The sequence below is a fragment of the Camellia sinensis genome, chromosome 12 (genome assembly GCF_055761805.1).
Source record: "Camellia sinensis isolate YWXY chromosome 12, ASM5576180v1, whole genome shotgun sequence".
NCBI classification, from domain to species: domain Eukaryota; kingdom Viridiplantae; phylum Streptophyta; class Magnoliopsida; order Ericales; family Theaceae; genus Camellia; species Camellia sinensis.
Window position 1 is genome coordinate 138,019,465 of NC_138972.1, and position 26,562 is coordinate 138,046,026.

The following is a 26,562-nucleotide window of genomic DNA, read 5'->3' on the forward strand; positions in this document are numbered from 1 at the left end:
CAGTGGAATCAGTTGAAGTTAGCTACACTGAAGTAAAATCGGCCCCTAAACGAAACTGGTACTACTTGTGCTAAAATTTTGAGAAGACCTGGTGGTTTAATTCTTGTATTTCATCAGTTAAAATTTGGTGCTACAGAAGTCAAAAACCAAATAAGGATCACATAAGTGTTTTTTATTTTGTAACTTGAATATCACTGAATAATAAATTGCATAGCATCTAAATTTTTTGTACCTTTTTTGTTCGGATACCCTTCAAGCTCGTTTCCAATTGGCCTTCCAGATTTTCCAGATCTTCCACACTCAAATCCGAAAGTTCTTCTCCCGTCAATTTTCTGAAATTATTATCACAGTGGAAGTGTAGGTGAAGTTCTGGGATTCTATGGGTGTGTCCTCAAATGGTTATACACAAAATATTTTATTTTGTGATGCACAAGGACTTTATACTTTATTGCATCGTCTTTTCACTTGTTTGTGCACGAAGGATAAAGCCAGAAGTCAACCAATTTAAAGTTTTCAACTGCTATTAGTTTGAAGTCCATGTGTTATAAATGGTGATTCTTTAAATGCTTGTAGTATTTTTTTTACTGTATCTACACATTAAGTAGTATAATAAGAGGAAACATTATAATCAATGTTACTTGGAATGTCAATCATTTGGAAGAGTGAGAACATGGTTCATAATATAGAACATGAGGGTATGCTTATGTAGATCACATTAGTGGAATGGATTAATCCACCTCCAAGTGTGAGACTGATTATCAACTAGCAATTGTACATTTAATCAAATGTAAAAATGCATGTTTACATACCTTTGAAATTTTCTCATGGTCAAATTAATTATTTAAAAGCACATTTCTATATCTCCTATACAAGTTGACCCTATAGTTGTCAAATCGGGATTCGAATCGTAAATCGAATTGAATCGTGAATTGTAAAGGTTCGGTCACTTTTTCTAAATTATTTGGAAAAATATATCTACACACTTGGATGTGAAATATATCTTATGAATATGAAATATTTAGATTTAAATCAATAAAAATGTTGTTTTGAATGATGATCATGTAGTTTAATAGGTAAGAAATTAACAAAGGTTTCTATGTAAGATCACTATCTTACATTTTTCCTTTTTTAGATATTTTTTTTCAACCATTCTTAATAAAGCCAGTAAACAAAGAAAAACTCTCAATTTCCAAAATAACAACAATCTGACAATGATATTAATATTTGGACAATAAGCATACATACTTTTTCCAAGTAACAATGACCAAATAATAAGAAAACATTATTTATGATATTTTATTTTAAAGTCTAAAATATTTGCAAATGTGTAATTGACGTCGTCCATGTAATATGCAATTATATTTAATTTGATAAAATAGTAATAGATAATTCATGGTATAGGTTATTTTAATCTTAAACATCTTTAGAAGATATATTATGATTATTTAAAGAAAAAAAAAAGAATAAAGGTTATTAGGTCTGACGAAATTTGATTGGATCCTATTAAAAACTCTATGATTACTAAAATAATAACAAATCAGGTACATATATTGGTTATTTTGGTACTAAATGCTATTAAAAGTTGTATTATGTCATTTTCAATAAGAAGATAGAGAAATAAAAAGTAAAAAATATATCGGACTTGATAATTTCAAGAATTGCATGAATCGTAAAAAGTGACTCGAATCGTGAATCGATTGTGAATCTTGCGATTCACTAGAAATTTACTTCCAAAATAGATTCGTATCGATTTTACAAAAAATGTAAATCGAATTGTAAATCGAATCACGAGTCATAAGATTCTGATAACAGAGGATGAGCCTATTGGTGCGATATGGATCCTTTTCTTTAGATCTTTTGCTTGGTAGAACTTCACTCTTTCAAGATATTCATTCATTATAACTCGTGTTTTTCTCATAAGAAAATACTAAGGCAATAAATGGGAAAAAATTATCAGATCACTAAATTTTTGTGTCTTGTCTTGTGTTTTGGAATGGAAATGTACCATTTCTGGAACATTTGTTCTAAAATGTAGAATACTAGGGTAGAACTAGTAGTGTTTCCAATCAACTATGAGCTTTAACCCTTTCCCTTAGCCAATAGCCTTTAATTTAACATCAAAACTTGCAAATATTTTCCCAAGATTTTGGAACACCTTTTATGAAACTTCTGTGAGCTATTATCTAAGTAGCATAGACATTGACATGTGACACCGACAAGGCACAACATGGACATTATTACCATGGAGAGATTCATCACATAGGTCGTGTTCAGAGGGTTCAAGAAGTGTTGCCGAAGAGTCTGAGAAGTGTCTGATATTATGAATTTAAAATTTTTAATTACGACATGTTAAAGAAGTGTTGGACATGATCGCTTTTAGGAGTGTCTTCACAGTGTCATGTCTGCATGACACGCTTCCTCCATAGAAGCGCCCATATTTCTTAGGCTGTTAGTGTTGAAAGCAACCTAATCTCAGTCCCTTTCAATCCCATACCGTACAACCTTTCTTCTACCCTTGTAGACCCTATACGTAGAAGCTTTCCTTGTCCCAAACCCACCATAAATTCCAATTGTAGATTGCAGTATTCCAAGTTTTCTAAAGCTGTACTACATCATGCTGCGACTAAGCATAAATGTGGTTTGATATTGACATGTTAAAAATGTATAATAAGCATATAATATTTTGTTTTTGCACATGCAATGTAATACAATTTTGGCAATTTTATGGTTTACATGTGATCATTGATCGCACATTTTATGTGTGATCATATTTATTGAAAATAAGACAAAGAAAAAGGTGATTATACCTGTGGCTTTCTTGCAAGTAGTTTAACTGTTGCCTTAAGCTTTCTGCCTCCCTTTGCCAAAGCTAGAAATTTCAAAAAATTGAAAAGCAAATGTGATAGGCCTGACTTAAGCAATCTGTCAAAAAAATTACCTTTGTTTTCTTTTATTGATGTTCTTTTTTTTTTATATTTTTTTTTATAAGGAATTCTTAGACTTTTGAAGGGTTTGAACACCTTACTCCTGCCTTTCTATTGGGGTAGTGTGGATCTTGATAAGCTATGAAGCATAGACATGGACATGAGACACAAATAAGACACGACATGACACAGATACGTTAACGGCGAATTCTAAAAAAGTAGGACATGGATATAGTTCAGACAAGCCACAAATAATTATATCTTGATATTATATTATCTAGGAACATATTCTATTGTATAGTTTATATATGTTCATGATACATACAAAATTAAAAATTACTTTACTAGCGGGTGGCATGCGCAATTCAAATAAGTAAGAATAAAAAAAAATAATAATGAAATTAATATTATAATGTATACCTAACTTAAGTGGTATGAGTCCTCTTGCCTTAATCCCATGGTCATGGGTTCAAGCCACCTCTTTCTATATCTTTTTAAAAAATAAAATAAAAACTACTGCCACGTGACATGAGGAGAGCAAAGGCTTCACTGTAGCAAATGAGGCCTTCACTTAATAATAGATACTAAGTAAATCTTGTATCTAACTGTCTTACATGAATTTTTAGACTACTGGATCATAATAGTTAAAAATCAAACAAACTACAACAAACATATATAATTGCAACATTTCTCATATCTTCCTACGTGATCTACTAATACATGTATGTATCTTTTTGATTTTTCATTTGATTTTATGTGAAACTTCTATAGGATATATTCTTAATGACTATACATTTTTTTTAAAGGTATAAAATATTTATGTCAAATTCTCAAATTTTGAAAATCATGTGTTAGAAAATTCCCAAGAAGTGTTGGTCTCATATTTATTTTCTAGTGATAGACATGGCTAAGAAGTAATGGAAAGCAAAATGAATGTTGGGTACGTGTCTGAAATTAAGATTTTTTTTTTTAAAATTTTTAATTATGGACAATGAAAAAGAGTATCGGACATTATGGACATTGAAAAAGAGTATCGGACATATGTTTGAGGAGTGTGTGTCCGTGACCTTATTAGTAGTGTTCCGTGCTTCTTAGTTGATAAGTACTGAACACTAACCACTCATGCCTTTCCACACTTGTGACCTGTTCCCCTAATTTTCTATGTATTGCAGTTGAGGGAAGACAACTATTTCTTGTAATCTCTTGTAACCTTTCTGATCATAGTGAAAATTGTAAGTGTGAAGGTAGCCCTAGATTGGGGTGAACTGTGTAAATCTTGTGTTCTTCGTGTGTGCATGTGATGTATCTTTCTTGTGCATTTGTTCATTTATGTGTTTTCACTTCACCCATCTTGGTTAGATGTTATGGATTCCCTAACACTTTCTCCCATCAAAATAGAAAAAGAGGAAAACATGTATCAATTTGATGTAATTTATAGCTTTAAGTGATTCTAGTATGAGTTTCATTTTCTGTTAAGTGTGACTATCCATTGGATGGTAAGAGTTCTATAAAATTAGAACTGTCTGTCAAAAAATTTTAGCTTTTAAATCAATATATTCAAAAACAAAACCTAATTGAATATCCTATACTAATGCAGGAAAGCTTGCAGGGTAATAGGTGAGTTGCTCATGAAAGAATACCTTGGCTTCTGAAGTAGGACTCAAAAGCTGATGATTCTCCTGCTCATTGTTGTATCGTTCAAATATTGATCTCATGCTGATAAGGTAAAGTCAGAACATTAGCTGCTCAGTTTGTCAATATTTACTTATGAACTTATAATGCAAGAACTTCATTGCATCATATCATATGAAGAGGTCATTAGTAATAGACAGAAAGATCTCAACATTTTTTGTTTTTAAATTGCTTACATTTCTTATTACTAGATCATAGTTGTGTGGCATTTGTGCATGCAAGGAAAAAACTATTGAACAATGAGTTTGGTTTTTTTCCCTGAAAGAAATAAAAAGTAAAGCAAAGAAATGTGTTGCGCTTGTAAGATGGTCATTCAAAATAATATTGATTTTTCTCTGCTGGAAAAACAACAAAAAATATTGGTTACTTTCATAGTGTAAACTGTACAATCTACTGAAGAATTACCTGCTTTTATGTTTTAAACAACATAAGCCTGAGCAAGAGTTCCTTCTATCAAGATTGTCACTGGGGAGGAAAGGATGTAAATCTGAATTTAATGGCTATTGACTCGAGCTCATCGATGTATTTAAGTTAATTTTTTTCTTTCATTTTTCATTCTCTCTCTCTTTCTCTCGGCAAATAGGGAGGGCTAGAGTTGCAGTATGTTAGAGCCAAGATGCAGTGAGAAGTAGGCAACAGTTCCTACACTTTAATAGCCAAGTGCAGGTAAAGAAGTTAGTCAAAGAGTATAGGATGTGCTTGGGTATTTGGAATATCGGAACAGTAATGGGAAAAAAGGGATGGATATAGGCTATGTTTGGTTGGAGGATTTGGTGTGAGAAATGGAAAGGGAAAAGGAAATGCAATCCCACTCTTTGTTTGGTTATAGTGGAAAACACAATGGAAAAGAAAGGCACTCTTTGTGTTTTTTGGCTCCTTTCTTTCTCCATTTCCCAACTCGACCAAACATAGCTTGGAATTCGAATCCTATCAATTCTTTCTCATTTTCTTTCCATTTTCTTTCCCTTTCCATTTCCCTCATCAAATCCTCTAACCAAACACAGCCATAATGGATCAAAGATTAGAATGAGAAATGATAAGTATTAGCAACTAGGTATCTCTCATGTGGAAAAATGTCCCGAGAAGGCAAACAGCATGGTCATGGGAATGATGGAGGTGGATGGCAACCAGTGGTCCGTCGTCATGGTGGCAGGGGAGTGTGGAGCAGCAGGGCAGATGCAGCCATATACTCTGTTTTTGTGGATAATATTCCAGAAGCTATGGGGACTAGAGGGTTATACAATATCTTCTCTAACTATGGGGTAGTCATGGATGCTTTTATCCCAAGCAAGCGAAGAAAGATGACACGATCTCGCTTTGGCTTTGTACGATACAATTGCTCTGTAGCAGCGGACATGGCAGTACAAAAAGCACATGGGCTTTGGTGTGATGACAGAGAATTGAAGGTCAAAATGGCGGAGTTTGAAAAGGTGGTTGGTCCGAAGCCCAGGTCGAGACAAGCACCACAGACAAGAATGGCAATAAATGACAGTCTCACGGTTACTGCTGGATATCAAAGGACCAGGTCCTTTGCTGAGGTTGTGAGAGGAAGAGGTATCCAAACTGCTGCTACCCGGACTATTCACGTTGTTGAGGAAGGTAATGGTTGGTTGTACGAAAGCGTAGTAGTAAGATTAAAACCATCCTTATCAGTGGTTGAGTTTAAGGCGGAAATAGTAAGGCAAGGCTTTGGGGATGTTAAGGTGAGACTGGGTGGGGGAAGAGATATGGTTCTAACCTTCACCTCAGTTGAAGATATGAACGTCAAATTTCAGGAAATGCAAGAGTGGCTTAACGCATGGTGTGAATCAGCTCAGGTATGGCGGCAGGGGCTGGTGCTTGAACAAGAACGACATGTTTGGCTAAGTTGTTATGGAGTTCCACTAAATCTGTGGAGTTTCTCTACATTCAGCAGCATTGGCAAGATCTGGGGTACAGTGGATGCTATAGATGATGATACCCTTCGGCTCAACTCCCTCCACTGTGGTAAAGTGAGGATAGCCACGACTAGTATGGATACTATTAATCATACCATTAATCTGGAGTGCAAAGGTACACTATATCCTGTGCGGGTGTGTGAGGAACAAATTATAGCTTCTAAAACTTTGCAGGATCAATGTGTATGCCAATCCAATAAATGGAAGAATGGAGTGGGGTCATTTTCAGAGGCAAGTGCAGAGGCCCAGATCACGGACAAAAGCAGCAGGTATGAGGAAGAAGATGATGATGTGGTGGTCCAGATGGACAAGCAGTCAGAACTACGGGGTGATGTGGAGGTCCAGCTGGGCAACAAGTCAGATTTACGGGGTGATGTGGCTGGAGTGGGTACTATTGTATCACCTATTCCTGCAGCTGAACTGGACGGGGAGGATAGACTGAGAGATGTCTCAGGGGTAGCTGAAACTGATATGATGAAGGAAATGTCAACGGAAGGTGGCGCACGCGTAAATCAATTGGCAGAGGTAGGGATGAGCTGCAAGCAGTGCGATGACAGTGTCAGGCGTAGGGTAGATGGTGACGTATATACTCCTGGGTTCATTAGAAGTTTAAGTGGGTCTGGAAGTAATAGGCTGGGTATTCACCTTGAAGTGGCTCTTGATGGGGCCCAAATGGCAGGTGGGTTGGTTGGGTCGGCCCAAAGAACTGAGGGGCTAGTTCACCTTGGCAAGTCTAATTTTCAAGACCCATTTACTTCTCCTGAAGGGCATGAGCAGTGTGCTATCCGTAATACTGTTGGTCCTAAGAGTTTTTTAGTCCATAATGAAACAGCACCCGTATGTCCAGCAAAGAAGGAAAAACTGAAAGGAAAAGGACTTCCAGCTTCAACAAAACAGTTTCAGAAGCAGCAAATGAAAAGGAAATTTGATGTCTCCACGGGATTGGGGGCATCTTCTTTGAATTTGAGGAAAGGAGCAGTGTTTAGGTCGGCGGTAGCGGCCATCTCACTATCAATGGCAAGCGGAAATAGTAGTGGAAGAAGATTATTGACGGAGGCGGAAGCTTCAATTCAAATTGGCAAAGCCCTCGGCCTTGAGTGTGAAGGCAAAGAAGAGGAGGTGCTTAGTAAATTGCATGATCTTGAAGCTCAAGACCAACAAAGAGCAAGGCCGGGTGAAGGGGATGCGAGTTAGATTAAAACGATTGGCTGGGTAGAGGGATTTCATATGCTTATGAAGATACTATCATGGAATGTGAGGGGAATTGGAAGGCCTGAAAAGAGGAGGCAAATAAAGAAGAGTCTTGCAGAGAGAAAAGTGGATATTGTGTTATTACAAGAAACCAAGAAGGCAGTAGTTGATTCTACCTTGGTTAGGTCTATGTGGCCTGGGGATCAATTTGATTTCATGGCAGTAGACGCGATTGGTCAAGCTGGAGGGCTACTTTGTATTTGGAACCCTGAGGTGTTCTTCCTGAAGGATTGTTGCAGTACCCAAAATTTCATCCTTCTATCAGGTACATTATTTTCCAGTTTTGATTGTGTAATTATTAATGTCTATGGTTCTAACGATGTGGCTAAAAGAAAAGAGACTTGGGATGTGTTAGTGAGGTTGAAATCCAATTTCTTGGGGCCATGGTGTATGGGGGGTGACTTCAATGAAATTAAGAACATCTCCGAAAGAATAGGGTGTTCGAGAAGGGATCGTGGGATGAGGGACTTTAATAATATGATTGCACAACTCGAGTTGATAGACATTCCTATGTTAGGGAGGAAGTTTACTTGGTGCAATTCTCAAGTTAGAGAGAAATGGAGCAGAATTGATCGATTCCTTCTCAACTATGAGTGGGTGCAGAATTTTTCCTTCAAACTATGGGGGCTTCCTAGATTTCTGTCCGATCATTGCCCTATTATTTTGATGGAGGATGATAGGGATTGGGGCCCGAAGCCTTTTAGGTTCCTCAATGCCTGGCTTCTACATCCCAAATTTTTATCTTGTGTTCAACATAGTTGGTCGGAATCTGCTGTGGATGGATGGGCAGGGTTTAAATGTCTTATGAAGTTTAAAGCACTGAAACAGGTCCTCAAACAGTGGAATGTTGCGGTGTTTGGTAAGATTGAATCAAAATTGAAAAGTGTAGAAGATGAGGCTCATGCTCTTGATTTGGTAGCTGAGGACAGACCATTACTTGATTCAGAACTGTATAGAAGAAAGGAAGTGCGGGGTGAAGTGTGGAGGTTACGTAAAATGTTGGAGTGGATTTGGCTACAAAAATCTCGAATAAATTGGGCATCTAAAGGGGATAAAAATACAAGGTTCTTCCATATTATGGCATGTAGCAGAAATAGTAGAAACTCTTTGTGTTCAATTGCTGTAAATGGTTCAATGTTAGAGGAGCCTTTGGCAATTAGGGAGGCCGTTAAGATTCATTTTATGAAGCTTTTTTCAGAAAATTGGAAGGTCCGTCCCAAATTGGCTGGCCCTTTCAAGAACATAGGGGGTGCTCAAGCTGTGGCACAATTGGAGGCAGAGTTTACAGAGCAGGAGATTAAAAATGTTATCAAGTGTTGTGATGGTAATAAGGCACCCGGCCCTGATGGGTTTAATTTGGCATTTTTCAAAAAGTGTTGGAAAATTGTGAGGGTTGATGTGCTAAAATTTATGAGCGATTTTCATCAGAATGCAAAGCTCGTCTGTGGGCTAAATAGCTCGTTTATAGCTCTGATCCCCAAAGTTTTAAGCCCTTCGGGTTTGAATGATTATAGGCCTATAAGCTTGATTGGCTCCTTGTATAAAATTGTTGCTAAAGTGCTAGCGAACAGGATGAAGCAGGTAATGCCCAAGATTATTGGCGAAGCTCAGTCAGCTTTTTTGGGGGGAAGAAATATATTAGATGGTATATTGATAGCCAATGAAATAGTGGATGGTTGGAAAAGATCTAATAGAAAAGGCTTGGTGCTTAAATTGGATTTTGAAAAGGCTTATGACTCTATTAATTGGGAGTTTTTATTCGACATGTTAGCAAAGTTTGGATTTGGAACGCGTTGGGTACAATGGATGAAAACTTGTATCTCCTCAGCTAAGATATCCGTTTTGGTGAACGGGTCACCAACATCTGAGTTTTGCCCACAAAGAGGCCTGAGGCAAGGTGACCCATTGTCACCATTCCTATTTAACATTGTAGCAGAAGGTCTTAATATTTTGTTGAGCAGAGCTCGGCAGCTGGGCCTAATTCAAGGGGCTGTGGTGGGCTCTAGTGGGTTAAGAATCACGCACTTGCAATTTGCGGATGATACGATTTTGTTCTGTAATGCGGTTAAAGAGGAGGTGGGCAACATTAAAAGAATTCTAAGATGCTTTGAGATTGTATCAGGTCTGAGAATTAATTATCACAAGAGTGTTATCTGTGGGATTGGGGTAGATGAGGGTTTGATGCAGGAGTTTGCTTCTTCCTTAAATTGTTGCCATCATAAATTGCCTCTAAAATACTTGGGGCTTCCTTTGGGGGCTAATCCCAGCAGGAGGAGCACTTGGAAACCTGTTCTTGATAAGTTCAAACAAAAATTGTCCACATGGAAGAGAAGGTTGTTATCTTTTGCTGGGCGCTTAACTCTCATTAAATCGGTTATGTCTAATCTGCCCATCTATTATCTTTCACTGTTTAGCATCCCTGCTGGAGTGGCAAAGGAAATTGAGAGAATACAATCTGCATTTCTTTGGGGTGGATCCGATCTTAGAAGGAAAATACATATGGTCCGGTGGGAGGTAGTTTCTAAAAATAAGAAATTAGGTGGGTTAGGGTTGAGGAGGATAAAAAGTTTCAATCAATGCCTCTTGCTGAAATGGTGGTGGAGATTTGGTGTAGAGAATAAATCCCTTTGGAAGGAAGTGATCTGCTCCAAATATGTGTCATTGGATGGAAGATGGATACCACAGTTAATTGGTAGAGAATCCAAGATTTGGTCGGATATTATTCAAGCTGTAATGTCCAATCCAGAGCTGCACCAATTTTATATTTCTAATGCTCAGATTGTTCTGGGGGATGGGAGGAGAGTTCGATTTTGGAGAGACAAGTGGGTGCGTAATGTATGCCTAATGGAGGAATTCCCAAGGCTCTTTTCCTTATCTAATGATAAAAATGGTGTGGCAAGGGTGTTCTTCGAAAAAAGGGAAGAGAATGGTGGCTGGAACATGGACTTCAGAAGACCTCTGTTGGCATGGGAGGAGGAAGAAGCTAACAGACTTTTGCATTTGCTGAATTCTGCACCAACTTTGAGCAATTCCAGAGCTGATGAGCTCATATGGGGTGCAGACCCATCTAACATTTTCTCTGTTTCCTCAATATACCGTTGGAGTGAATCACAGCTGGGACCTATATTACCAGTGACTGCTTCAATCTGGAATAATTTCGCTCCTCCAAAAGTTCAATGTTTTGGGTGGATGGCTTGGCTGGGGAAGATTAAAACTTCGAGTTTCCTTCATAGAATTGGTATTCTAACAGGGAATGTAAATCTGGACTGTGTCTTCTGTCACAATGAGATTGAAACTGTGGAACATATTCTATTGTACTGTCCTTTCGTTTGGTTGCTTTGGTCCAACATTGTCCGATGGTGGGGTATGCAATGGGTGCTACCAGGTTCAGTGAATGGACTGTTGAATTGGTGGGATGGTTGTAGATTGAAGAAGTTGGAAAAGAAAATTTGGAAGGTTCTTCCTCTGGCTGTTCTCTGGTCTACATGGAAGCATCGAAATGATTGCATCTTTAATGGCTCTCAACCAAACTTGGAAGACCTGTGTGAAATAGTGAAGGTTCGTGTAGCTATGTGGCTCAAAGCCTCACCAACTCAGGTGGAGCTTTCTATTAATGATTTGGTCTTTAACCTGCCACAGGTGCAGTTCTGCATTAGAAATGGAGGTTGAGTGTAAAAGTGTTGTTTGGTTGGTTGGCTGTTGGTGCTCTAGAATTTGCCTTGGTCTGCTGCTGTGTCCTGCTCTGTTTAATAGTCTTGCATTGCTGTGAGGTTATGTCCATTCTCTGCTGGGTAGCTGTTATGGCTTGCTAGATCATTCTCTGCTGAATTGGTAGTAGTGTGTTTGGCAGCAGATGGGCATGAAGCAGATTGGTATGTATGCAGATTGGTTGTTAATCTTGCACTCTCTGCTGGTTAGCTGTTATGGTTTTGGTATGTATGCAGATTGGTTGCAGAGTGGTATGTATCAGCTAGGTTCTGGTCTGTGAGGACAGTACAGAGGCCTACTGAGGGTCATATGATGGTAGCTGCTGTATGATGGTCATATGATGGTAGTTTCTCCATTCTCTGCTGGTAGCTGCTGTAAGAATAATGGTGCCTGCTGATCTCCTTGCCTGACTGATGGTTTTGCTTTTTATCAGTGTGTGTGGTCTGCTGTCTGGATGCTCCAGCAGAGGGCTTTAGTGCTGGTTTTATTTTGATTTGGATTTGGCATGTCTTAGGTTTGGTTGGTTTTGTTGGTTTGGGTTGTTGTTTGCCGTTGGTCTCTCACCAACTTTCCTTCTTTAGGCGGTGTGCTAGCATTTGATTGGGCGTTCTCAGCAGTGCCAACCTAGTTGGGATTGTTTTGTATCGCTATGATGCTCTTTGCACTCCCCTTCCCTCTCTTCTTTATTGATGTATTTCTTTTTTCGGTCTTCATTAATAAAGTTCCGTTTTTCGCTGATCAAAAAAAAAAAGAATGAGAAATGATGGAGGTAATACATACGCAATCATATAATTTGTAATGGCATATAATTGTGTACTGTGTAATAGCAAGCATTTGTTTTACAACGAGGGATAGATAATTCAGTAACATTCAAAAGTAGAACAAAATGTTAGTAAAATATATATATATATATATTTTCTTTCTATAAAGGTTGGTAGAGGAAATGTATGAGATTGTAAATAATAGTAATGAGAACTTAATTTCGCAATATAAATTAACGGTATTAGATATATGTATTAGGAGATATAATATGAATTAAAAATAGAAGGGGAACTAGGTATGGAGCTTGAAAAATGAAAATTTAGTACTCTTTGAAAATAGGATGATCAAGGAAAGACAATGGATTTCAAATGAGGAAACTAACATTATGTGGTGTGTGATGTCTAGTTGAGTTAAAAAAGTAGCAAAATGAGTTTTTGGAGAATTGAAGGAAGTAGGCTTTCGTCTAGAGACACTTGGTGGTGCAAAAGAGTTCAAAGGGTAATAAAAAAGAAAATAAATGAGAAGGGAACAGTTATAAACATTAAATTATGTCTCTCTCTCTCTATATATATTTCTTTACTTGCTTAATGTCCATGAGTGTGTTGGTACATAGATCCACACTACATAATATGTTACTTGCTTGTTTGTTTGTTTATGTGTGTGACATCTGAAGATTGCATGTTCAGGTTATCCTATTATATCTATTTGCAGCAAGGAGAAATTCACTAACAAAATTTGAATGTCAAAGCCTAGGTCAGTTAATAATAATTGGGTTAACATAAGTTTGAATTTATTGTTATTTAAGTATACTAAAATTTTTAAGGAAAAAAGTGCTTGGTTTATTGGCTGAATTGCATTGAAGAAATCTCTAATTGACTTGAGGGTTAGGAGCATCTTGAAGGAATTAACCAATGAAGTTTAGTATTCTCCTTTATAGTATGTCTTGACAGTGATTTTCTGCTGTGAGCTGCCTGTTTCACCAATATTTAGGTCAATATTGCTTAATTAGAAGATCAAGAAGGCGCAGCAGTATTGTGCATTGTAGCAGTGTCTGGGGTGTTTTTGGTGTCTGGGTTAGAAGGTGCAACAGCAGCAGCACCTCTTTATTTTTTCTTTTTTCTTATTTTCTCTCCTTGGCTTGTGTTGGTTCCTCTCCAACCTTTATAGTTGTGCTAGCTCATGATTGAGCTTCATGCACTTCCCTCCTTTATTGATGTAATCTCATATGAATGTATGTTGTCGTTATCAATAAAGTTTCCTTTTTGCTGATAAAAAAAAGAAAAGAAAATCAAGATGGCTTCTTTTTTCCCTAATGTAGGCTTGAGCTTGACGTTCTTTTTCTTTTTCTTCGTGAAATATCATTATAATTTCTGAATATTTTCTCCTTTTTATGCATGAATTTTTATTGTGAAGGAAGTTATTGGATAATGATAGTGAAAGAAGAGATCTAATGCCAACTGATTCTAATAGTTTAATAAATTTTCCTTTTCCTCCTATGCTTGTTATTGGAGTGTAAAATACATAAAATAGCATATTATCTATGTGCTATATTATTAAGTGAATACCTTTATTGGTGTGGACGCAAAAATGAAGCTATGTAATGTTAAATCTTATACCAAAATTATCCAAAAAGATAGTTTCAATATTGTTTAAACTGTACCCATTAGTAACTATTTGGGAAAAGACTATTAGAAGACTTACATCTCAAAATAGTCTAGTTTTCCAGTCTCCCTAAGCCACCTCACCCTCTACTTTGTTTTGCACACACATGATGTGAGAGGGTCACTAGTCATCCAAATAAGGGTACTAGTGATAGTAAGAAAACTCTGAACTGTTTACAGCATCTATTGCATTGCCATTGCATTCCTTTTCACTATTCAATGGAAATTCTCATCACCTAGAAGCATAACTCATCAAATTTCTACAGACCTTAGCCTATTTTATACAATTTTAAACTTATCATAAAATATGCATCACTAATCTGCTAAACCCTAAGCAATGTTTCCATGGTCAACTTTTATTGTTTGATAAAATTTTCATTTAGCATAACCTTAAACTAGATAGTTTTCTATTTCTATTGGCATTCAGGTGCATGTTTGACTATGATCTTTCAAAAAGTTTACAGTAGTGATTAGACTTTCACTAGATCATCACAATTCACAACTTACAGTAGATGTTAGTCCATTGTAAGGCAAACAGTAGATTTAAATCCTAAATCTGTGAAGTATTGAACTTCCTGTTAAACCAGAAAACAATCAAAACAAAAACATAGAACAAATAGATACAAGCATTTAGGAACAACATAAATAATGGGATATCAGTCTCCAAGATGCAGAATTTTAGAGAGAGAGAGAGAGAGACCTAGGGCTTGCAAATTCATAGAGCCTCCCAGTACTGGAGATGACAATCACTCCAACTTCGACATCACAAAGAATTGATAGTTCCTTGGCTTTCTTAAGCAATCCATTTCTGCGCTTTGAGAAAGTCACTTGCCTGCTCGTTGAATTATCAATTCTTCTGATGACAATTTTTCCTCTTCCCATCTCTTCTTATTGAATTATCCTAGGGTTTTGTCTCTGGTTTACTCTGCCAGATCCAAACATACATCTTATAAAGTGCCCAAAACTTATTATTGATGAAAATTAGATGAAATGTTGTATAACAATCAGCTACAAATATGGACCATGTTGAACTTAATAATGTATAGAGAGAGAAATAGAGAGAGAGAGTGTACTGGTTATCAGTTTTTGATGGATGGCGGCAGCGGATGCATTTCTTGCTTTATAAGGAATGCCAAAAGCTGATTAGAAGTAAGAAGACCTGTTCTTTGGGAAACATGGAGCAGTTCTTTAGTTTGCACCCAAAAAACACTTGATGGTTTTCAGATGTGGAGATGTGATGTAGAAAGTTAGGCATACCTTCGCGAGTACATGAACATCAGGTAATCGCCTCACAAAGAATACAAAAAACAAATATCAATAATTCTAGACTGACCACAAATTTCTTTTCACATTTTGTTTTCCACCTCACGTTTCACAACTGCATTGGAAACATACTTCCATCACTCATGTATGTTTGCAATGCAGCTGTAATAGATGAGATGTTTGTTTGCAATGAAGTTGTAACACATGAGATGGTAAAACCTAATATGGTAAAAAATTGTGGTCATTATAGTATTATTAAACAAATAAAGTCATGAGAAGAGGGATGCTATATATCATTTTAGGAGTATTTCACCGAACCTTTTCACCTCTCATGTGGCTTGTCATGTGGTATAATAGATTCTATTATTTTTTTGAATATAGTGAGTCTTGCATATTGATGCATATTGGTGAATCAATAATGCTAGGATGACCATGTATTCTTATCATGTTGTGTTTACCACCCTATGTGTCAATAATATATTGCTTTAATGAGTCCCACCTCTCATGACCCATTAAACCAATATAGTATTCATCAACATATAAGGTGGTAAACACAACATGGTAAGAGTATATGGTCATCCTATCATTATTGTTGGTGAATTATTTAATAAATTACATAGAATGTTTCTCTAGATCAAGCTGTTTGTGGTTGTTATTGTTATTTATGTTCATTCCATACACACTTTTGTGCATCACTAATATACATTACATTTGTTGCGTGGATCCATGTACAAGGTGAAAAAAGAAAAACAGTGAAATGACATGTTTTTTAATGAGAAAGGTCATCTTTTACCACCTATGTGTACTCTCTTCAATTCTCAAGAGTAGTGGTATGATGACCAATGCACATTCTTCACTAACATGTAAAGGCCTAATTATGTTCATTTGAAAATTCTGACTACATACAAAATGCTTTTAACTACAAAGACTACTTCTAACAGTACTCAACAAGATCAATAAAACACAAATTGGTGTTGAACTTTTGTGCATACTGCATATAACAACTAGCTTCAGAATTAAATTCTCTAGTACAGGAACAATGGAAAATATTGTTGTCAGTCAAGTGCATCTTTTGATGCTTTGGCAATACTTCACAGCAAATGCTATGTACCATGAATTTGTGCCCTGAAATCTATCCCAAAAATGAGGTGGATGGTGTAAATTTAAAGTTGGTGGGATGTGGGTCACACTTAGAATGATTGTGGTCCATAGATGTACTTTTCTATATAGTATTATTGATAATTCATTCTAAAGATTTCGAGATTCAGTATAGAAGACCCACATGTTGGGGGAATATCATGGGTTTTGAGGACTAACAAGCTGACGTAGTGAATATAGGTGAAGCTCACACAAGCAACTTAGAGACTAATGTCAGATGAGGGAAGAGAGAGTGTAGCTTTCATTCACGAAAGGAAGTGAGGTAAGCTAACCCCGGACTATTAGAACAACAGATACTATGGGTGACTTTTATTACTATTATTATATAAACAATCAAAACTTTGATACAAGATCCATCCTATGGGTCATTGGCACGTTGAGAACAGACACTTGGGTGTGTTTTTACTTTACTTTTGGCTCTTTGTTTTGGAATCTTGAGAGAGCTTGTGCATAAATTTCATTCTAATTTTGACAATAATTATATAATAACATTAGTATATTCATAGTTATGTCCATGTACTGTAACTGTAGGGCAGCTTACATGCCTGTCAATTATGAAATGTTTAGTATTTAGCTAGCGTGCAAAGTCCAGAGAAGCCTTTGTGGGGGTGTTCCTATGTGGATCGTTCTCTACCTTGTCCCCTTTATGCAGCAATTAATGGTAAAACACTAGAGGGGTTGCAAACTTGCAAGTTTGTCAAGCGTTTTATGATAGTTTACATGTGGGGACAAAAAAGTACCCCAAAATTGAAATGTGCATACTTGATTTATTCTAGGCATGGTCTACATTGCACCAAGTTTGAATCTACATCATACACTTCATTTTTGGAGTATATTTGTCACGCCCCCGAAATAATACCATTAATCCAACTCATAAGCAGAAGGATAACAGATGTAAGGTACTTTCATTCATCTGAGTTCGTTTACAAAAGTTAACACATGCATTATACATTTACAAATGTTCATCCTGAATCTACAGCATGCGTTGCAGTGATGAAGGAATTGAAACTAAATAAACAGTCATATGCCTTACAGGCTTACATCTTTCCGAGTCATTACTTGGTTACACAAAAGTGAGCTCAATACAATTTAAGCCCTTGGCTATACAAAGAATATAACAGGAAAAAAAAAAAAGAAAAAAAAAAAAGGAAGCTCTTGCTCCCAAAATCCCTCAAAGCTATTGCCCTGGTAGAGGCAGGTTACCCGCACCTGAAAATGGTTTTTCCCAAATAGGGTGAGCCAAAGTCTAGTAGAAATAATCTAACACAGTATATGAGATTTAACGAAGATATAAGTACAATGTGTATATACAATGCCGGTGACAAAATCTCCATCATTTATATAACCGAAAGACGCCAAGGTTTATATCTCAATTCATTTTATTTCAATTCATTTCAAGTTCATTCAGTATTCTCAATTCATGAGTCAATTTTATCATTTTCAATAACCCAACTGAGATTACAACTCAGTGGCTTTCCAGTTTAATGCACTATTACACAAACACTTCAAATCTGCCATTTTATGAAAATTTCGTCTGCGGGATCGGCACCCATGTGGACACAAGATTTCGGAACTTTCACCCTGAACACTCCGGCCAACTTAATTTTAATAGAGTCCATCTCCTATCTCCTCCCAAACAATAGAGTACATCTACTTTCTCCTCCCAAATTATCATACATATACAATGTATATAAATCATAGTCATATTCAATGACAACCAACAATAGATTAGTTTCAATTTACCTAATCTTCATGCAATTTATAATACAGATATTTCTAAACAGATATAAAATTTTCTCAACAGATACGTTATTCAAATTTCTATGGGTGAGAGACAACACGTGTCCAACTCCACCATTTACATCAATAATCATCCAATTTACATTACCATTATCAATTTCAATTATTCATACAAAATAACAATTTAATCCAATTAGGGCAAAACTTCCCATTTCCCAAATATCAACCCTAAGTACCAAAATCAACAATTTTGACACAATATAACCTCATATTCAAACTCTATATCCACTTATTTCACATTCACCGAAAACCTCTCTTTTTATTTCATCCCCAAACCCTAGATTTGTTCAAACTACTCTTAAATCCCACTATTGTTACACAATGACAAATAGCTAAGCTAAAAATCCTATGAAAGTGTAGAAAATCCCTACCTCAAAGAGAGAAGACGAGCTAAGCAAGAGTGAAAATTCAAAGATGCCGAAATCCAACTCTATTCGGATCAAAATGGAGATCTTGAGATGGTCTAACTTTTTATCAAAGGGATTAGGGTGAAGAAATCACTAAAACTATGTGAAAATGTAGAGAGAAAGAGTGTTTTGGAGAGAGAGAGTCTCAACTTTAGGTTTTAGGGAGAAAATATCTGAAAAAGTGATGTAAAAAGTCATTTTCACGATCTGATATACATACAGTCTGCCCGAGCGGAAGAGTTGACGCTTGAGCGTCAGACACAATAAGTTGTTCCGTTCGAGCGCCAAGACACAATCGACAAGACATTCACTGCTCGAGCGCAAGAAGTGACACTCGAGCGTGGAAAACACACATCCAACAGTTTTGTAGACAACAGACCAATGCTCGAGCGCAAGAAAGACCGCTCGAGTGCCCACCCGCTCGAGCGTAGGAAACGCCGCTCGAACATAGAAATCACTCTCCCAGTAATTTTGCAAATTTGCAAAAGTACTGAGTGTTTGCAAAGCCCGCTCGAGCGCAGGAAGTGCCGCTCGAGCGAAGGACCAAATTCTGGATAGCACAAGGTTTGAAAAACAAGCGACCAACCTGCCCAAACACAACCACGACAACCTTAAAGCCAATTTCAAGGAGGTACAAGGGGAGAAAGAGGTAATCAACAATATGAAATCATTAAACCCAAGTTCGGGATACCACAAGAGTCGGGTCAAAACTAGGATCGCTATAACATTTTTGGGGTACATAGTTTTTTCACAGAAGGTATGGTGAGTTTGTGCATGGATAAAATGTGTGATAGATCTTTATTTGTGAATTGATTGTTTTGAATTGCACGATTATGTATGCCACCCCGTTTTAGTGATTCATGTAAAACCTTTACGTATCATTTCCAGAATGGTTTTGTATTTTATAGGCTATAGCTTTACTCACTAGTTACTCTTTTTATTTCTTTATTTTTTGTTTTTTCCGAACATTCACCACTAGTTACTGAGATCATAACAACGTTGTGATGTAGCATCAAAAGGTGTTGGTGGCAAGGCCTTGGATCTTGGGGGTGTGCTCTCTCCAAGGTTCAGGATCGAAACTTCTTAGGTGCTAACAATTCCTTGGGACCATCGGACTAGGAGAAAACCCTTAAATTAACCATAGTGCACTTGCAGGAAACTCCTTGCCAACGGCTTGTGCACCCTTGGAGATTAGTTGGGTTTTGATTTGGATATCCCAGTGCCAATCAAAAAAAGAAAAAAAAGATGGGAGACCAGAGAACCAATCCCAAATCAATATTCATATCAAAAGTCCAGTCTAGTATCTAAACCATTACATAAAAGCCATAGGCATAAGCACTAACTATGAAACCAAAAGGAATAGGAAGCTAACTAATAAAGAAATAAAATCCTATTAAAAACCATAATTTCTAATTATACGAAGATTTGTATATTCTTCAATTTATTGTCGTCCAATAACTTTTCGATCTCCGTTACTTTTGTTTAAGAAATGGGGGGATTAAATCCTGAATTTCATTATTGCCATGGCCAGATCAGCCAGGTGGGGATAGTAGGTGGATTGATTATATATGCTAGCATTCTTGTTTTTGTTACATAGTACTTGGTTTCACTCTTAAACATGCGAATAATATTGGAAATAGAGTGACCTTGAGAATGAGAAGTTTGTATATGCTTTGTGGAAATTTTAGTTTGGAAAATAATGTCACTGGATGAATTTTTTTTGGTTTTCTCACCTCATCTTCATCCACCATTATTTTCTGGATATGGTGTTTGTTGCAAGGATATCAGTATGGTTAAAAAAAAAAAAAACTATATTGATGTAGTTGTTATGGTTCATCTTGCTAAGATTTGTCTGTTGTGTGTTAAAGAAATGTGATGCAAACGCTGAAAATGGTAAATCTGCTCAGTTTATATTATAGTGTTTTTTCTGGATATGATTAGTTTATGTAATGTACTTGGCAGTGTAAATTATAATACTATTTCATTTGTGGTGGTGGAGGTTTGAGGCCAATTTATCCACCAAAGTCATTTTGCATTGGGTTCTGTTTCAGTATCATAAACCTAACTTGGCCACAGTTTTCATGCAGTTCTGAGGCAGGTTTATCTGAGTCTACCACCATCTCACATACATATACATAAACAGATTACTTATTAGGTTTTCGTACCACTAGACATGAAGGTAATGGTTTACATGTGTATTTATTAGTCTATTTGTTTTGGTAGAAAATATTGTTTGGAAAATGTTTTTCACATTTTTTGGCTATTGGTGTGACGAAAAACAAAAGTCAATGGAAAACAAGCTTATTTGGGCGTAAAAAAGTTTTTCATTTTTCAAAGGTGGAAAACGTTTCCTGGAGTGAAGTTTTACCAATGCCATCACATTACCATTGCCACCTCCACCCTCCACCACCAAAACCACCACCTCCACCACTAATACAATCTCAAGCACACGAGTGTGAAGTCGCAACCAAATGTAGAAAAATGTTTTCTAAGGAAAACATTTTCTAGAAAAAGTTTCCTGTAAAATACATTTTCTACCGTTAATGTGGACTCCATTTTATCTGTGTTTAGTAGTATGAAAATATGATAAGTAATCTATTTATGTATAGCGTTAGTCTTCTTTTAAAATTCTAGTAGATATACATGCATATATGCTATGTTGTGTTACTTAAATTTACACACACACACACACACACACATATTTACTATAGATGAGTTAACAGATTTTAGTCATTTAATGAACCATCCCCCAACATGTGGAAGTGAGTTTGAGTAATCCTCAAACTCAATAGGAAAACTCTTTGGTTCACATCTCTTAAAAAGTGTGTACTTCATATTTTAGTTATCAAGTTTTGTGATCTTATTATGAGTTGTTATGATAATTTGTGATGAACTTATTGTGAGGCTTTATGATATTTTGTTTATAAAGAAATTAGTTTTGGTTACGAGACTTTGTAGTGTTTGAGTTACGAACGAATTTAGACTTAGTTATGACTTAAATTGGTAGAAATTATCAGCCATGTAGCTGAAGCTTTATGTGCATATTGTATAGACTTTTTTACGGTGTGTATACTGTATAGTAACAGTTCTTAACTCAATATACAATGCTGTGCATACTTGATGCATGTTCAGTGGGAGGACTGCAGGGAAACAAAAGGAACATCTAAGTGATGCACAACTAGTTAATACTGGGACTTCAAACATGCTATACTTCTATTTATACATCTTTGCATAAAAAAAATTGGCATGAGTCTCTTGCCCCATAAGTAGTTTTTCCCCATCTTTTTTGTTAGGTTAATAAAATGAGAAGACAAATAAAAAAAAGTTTTTTTTTTTTTTTTTTGTATATTTTTTATAAAAAATAAGTATCTGTAAATAATTCTATTTCCTTTTTCTGTCCATTATCCAAACACAAAAGTCTATGGTGAATTTTTTCTTTTTCTGTGCAGATCATGAAGGAAAAAGCACAAAAGATTTGGAATCTCACACCTCTTGCTGCAAGGAAACAAAGCATTAATTAACAAGTAAAGAAGGTAAGCTGCTGATTATATATATGTCTAATAAATTATATTATAATCAAATTTGGTAATACCTAAAAGTAGTGTTCACACTGAAAAGTTCCAAATCAAATTCTGAAAGATTAGTGTTGTTGTTCGGTCATGAATTTTATATTAATGGCTTAGCAATACGAGGAATATCATGGAAATGATTATTCAAAGTTGTGTTCACACTTTATGCTTAATAATTTAAAATTGTCACACAAATAAATGTAGTACTTTTTTGTTGATAGGAGGCTTGTAAAGATTGATTATTTAAAGTTGTGTTCACACTTTGGAGATGAAAATTAAATAGTGATAAAAAAGATTAGTACGTGGAGGGTCGTTGTTGAAATTTAAATTTAATAATGCTTTTATAATCAACACAGCATTTGCAAGCTGTAAAAGTTAACATTTCCTTAGCAAAACTAGCTTCTAAGATAAGATCCCAAATGTCGAGTTTTCACACTTGTTAAGGGTTTCATTTAGGAGAAGTTATTTGTGGTGCGCTGCGACAATGCTGCAGAGGGCGAATTAGGGACCAGGATCTGGATTTTCTGCCATATTTTTGTCTGTAGTGATTTTGTTGTGATAATTCGACGATATGTGTTTACACATGAAGGAAAATGAGGTCGTTTTGAAGTGTAGTGTAAAATAAAACAATCGTACATTTGAATTTTATTATGTTTTAAATTTAAATGTGAATTGTAAATTTTTTATTTTTTATTTTTTGTGTGCTGATGTGTCTTGTTATGGTAAAAATCATAACAAGATCATTGCAAAGAAAGAATGACAGAGAATCTGAGTATGTAAAGGGCATTCGACAACATCAATTAATGGTATGGATGACATTATCGCATAAGGTACCGAATAATTTTTGTCCGTTAATTACAATTTCGCATAGAAGACTATATTATATATCAATTGATTTTTTCACCGTTTTATATTATCGGAATACATGTTAGGATATTATTGTTGTCACTATTTTTTCTTGGCGATTATTTCTAAATATGGAACCAATGTAGAGTATTTATGTAGACAAAGATATAAAATAATAACCAAAAATCGATGACATATATTATCTCTTATACTTGACAGAAATTAAGTGGTGGAACTTATACCTTTCCATGTCAAACCTTCCCCTCCTTTGAGCTCATTGCATGATGTAAAAACTTTAATGCAATTTTGTTTTTGATAAGTAAATAAAATTTTATTTAAAAAGGCATCAAACAAAGAGAACCACGTAAACCAAAGATTGCTTTATACATCCACAGTAGTTATTGTTGTGCCTCTTGGGAGAGGTTTTTTCAAGTATTTTTTGATGATTTGAACCGTTCATATTGTAGGGTTCATCGAGTAGATCAACAATACAAAAAATCAAGTTGATTGGATATCTGTAACCCTATAACTAAAGTACATTTGTTTCTATAAAAATTAACGGTTAACATAACTTTTATAAATTTTTAAAAACAATTGGGATCTAATCACAATGTTATGAATATCTGATTAATTTGATTTTTTATATGAATAATATTCTTGACGAATTTTACAACAGTTCAGATTATCAAAAAAAATACTCAGAAAGACCTCCCAAAAGGGGGCAGCAGTAAGCAGTACCCCCTTTTCCCCATCCACTAGTGTAAAAAAGTTAAAAATTCAAAAATTAGCAAAAATTAGCAAAAAGAAGGGTTTGCAACACTGGCTTTCCAACTGTATAAAGTAAAAGTTTTAATAGTTAATGTAATATGTGGATTAAGAGAATATATTACTTAATTTGAGCACCTAAAATTCGTTTATCTTAAAACAGACATAGATGACAAAGAAAAGAAATTTATTTTAGGTAAAGAGGTTAATGGGAGTTAAAATAGGGGGATTGCTAATGCTATATGCACCAATTAAGATACCAATTAGTATATCAATTGATGATATGACATAATTTAAGAGGTCTTTGGTATTTGTAATTTGTATAATGAGTCAATAATAATGTCATAACATATGTTGGTGTACTAGTTGATATACTAATTGATGCATGTAGCACCACTGATGGAGGAAAATTAGAAATAAGGAGAGGAAAAAGGAAATGGTGATTATGTAACTATTGTCTTGAATGAAATGTTCTCTTATACCCTTATGCTGTATTTAAATCATGAATTTGTAGGGATTTGAAAAGGAAAAAGAGAAAAGATTGGTGAAATGTTCACCTATTTTTTGCCTCTCTCCTTTCAAAGTACTACCTGAATTCTTGATCCAAACAGAGTCTTAAAATATTTTAAAGTCTATAACTATAGCAGTTGGGGCATTTAAGAGAAATAAAAATAAAATGATAAAGAGTTTCCTTTTAATAATAGTATAATATAGATAGGTGTATTTTTTAGATTTATATACATGTCCAAACAAAATTCAAGTATAAATATCTAAAAAAATGGGAAAAATATTTGAAGCCCAATGGCTAGCCATTTGGTAAGGCTTTAAGTGGGCCCAAATATATTTTCATACATTCTCTACCCAGCTTCAGATGGGCCACTGCTTGCTCCATTGAAGCCTGTAGCATTTATTTAGTCTTTTTTTTTTTAATTATTATTTAAAACAATAGTTATTATTATAAATGTTTTGGGTATGTTTTTAAAAATTTATTATTATTTCTACATATTATGACTATTTGTAGAATGTATGTATAATGAATGATTCCTTAAATTTATGAAAATCACTTTATTAACTCTGTATTTCATAAGGGTAAATTACATTGACATCCCTTGAAATTTGAAAAAAATATAATAGGTTACATAGTTTTGATATAATTATATTAAACTCCCTTAAGGTTTTTAATTCACATAACACTTAGCCTCTTTTCATCAATAATTCCGTAGTTATATGGATAAAAATTAATGTTGTCATTTTCTTTACATTGAAATATATTTTGTCTATGTATCTTTTGTCATAATTTGGCGTAATTATGACAAAATTGTGGGACTGCTTGTATAATGAGATGATCTTAGTTGGGGGGTTGGGTAATAGTTGATTGATTTATAAGCAAATCAAAAATTGAGATCCAATAGTTCATGTTATGAGGTGTAAATTTAAGGCTCATATTTTACGGGTCTTTTTTTGAACTTTCTATTTATTAGATTATATTAATAAAAAAAGTAGTTTAAAACATTGTTCGAATTGATTTAATTAAGATCTAATTAATAATTCAAAAATTAAAAAAAAAAAATTGGATATATTTATTTTTCTTTTCATAAAACACTTCTTTTACAAACGCTTGTATAAGATTTGTTTTTTTCAATTACTAATGTATAAAAATTAACTCAATATTTTTTATGCGTGTATGTTGACACAAAATTTCTGATTCCCCCTTTGTCTTTAAATTGAAAGCATTTCATGACAAATACAATTAAAGAATGTGTCTTGCGTCATTGAATAGAGAAGTTATTTGGTGATCTTAAGAACTAAAAATCTTATGGGAGATGTGATATTGATATCTAATCTCACGAGATTAGAGGTAGAAATACTATTTTGCCCCAAATTTTATAAAAATAGTTTAATATAAAAATAATTTTTAATATTAAAATAAAATAGTGTAATAATATATTTATACCAAAAAAATATAGATCATCATAAAATAATATAGTATTAAAATATATCAAAAACATAAAATTTCATATAATTAATTTCATCAGAAAATAACAAAATAAATATACATTCTTACTAATCCGATAATTAGTAAACAAATAATTTTTTTTTAAAAATTACTTCACCAACATTCCCACCTAATAAAACCCTTGAAAGTGTTGCGCCGCTCGCTTTCGACGACTAAATTCACACTCCAAACATAAAGCGGAAACCCATGTGTTCTTCAACGAAGATTATTGGTTGGCTTTCAGAAGCCACAAGCTTTAACCCTTCTATTTTCGCCACCTTTTTATTTTTTGTCTATACTATCTATATCTATATTATTATTATTATTAGTATTATTATTATTAAAAAGTAAACAACTCATTTAGTTTTTATGAATCTCTTTTTTTCTTTTGTCAAGTACTGAGAGGGGGACAAGACTTAAACGTATAATGAATAATTTCACCAATTAAAGAACATAAAAGATATGTTTTTAATTTAAAATTAAAATTTATATTTTAAGCACACTTATCTGGTGGGCTCATACCCTAATTATATATATGCATTGTTTTTTCCCTTAAAGTTTGAATAAGGGGGAGACCTGTGTTGTGTTGGTCGTATTCATATCATGTCATCTTGGATCGTTTCAGAATTCTTTCGATATTAACTCCATCAGTTAGTTTTTTTTTTTTTTATATATTATTTTATATTATCATGTTATGTCATTTTGAGTTCATGTCTGATTCCTATTGTGTGAAACGCATCATGTCAAAAATAAATAAATAAATTAATCCACATCAATTTTCTATGGTGTGTGAATTTGATACTAATTTGACTTGTTTATTTAT

The 26,562-nt window shown here is 34.8% G+C and overlaps 1 long non-coding RNA gene across 2 annotated transcripts; it reads left to right on the forward strand.

Annotated features, from left to right (window-relative positions):
• The first annotated feature begins 4,499 nt into the window (after positions 1 to 4,499).
• On the forward strand, positions 4,500 to 23,173 carry LOC145804821 (uncharacterized). 2 transcript variants are annotated; one of them, XR_014347316.1, is made up of 4 exons: positions 4,500 to 4,648; positions 20,640 to 20,742; positions 22,013 to 22,096; positions 22,589 to 23,173. It is a non-coding gene; the product is annotated as an uncharacterized LOC145804821 (long non-coding RNA). The 2 variants fall into 2 exon arrangements; XR_014347314.1 differs by having other exon boundaries at positions 20,651 to 20,742.
• Positions 23,174 to 26,562: the final 3,389 nt, after the last annotated feature.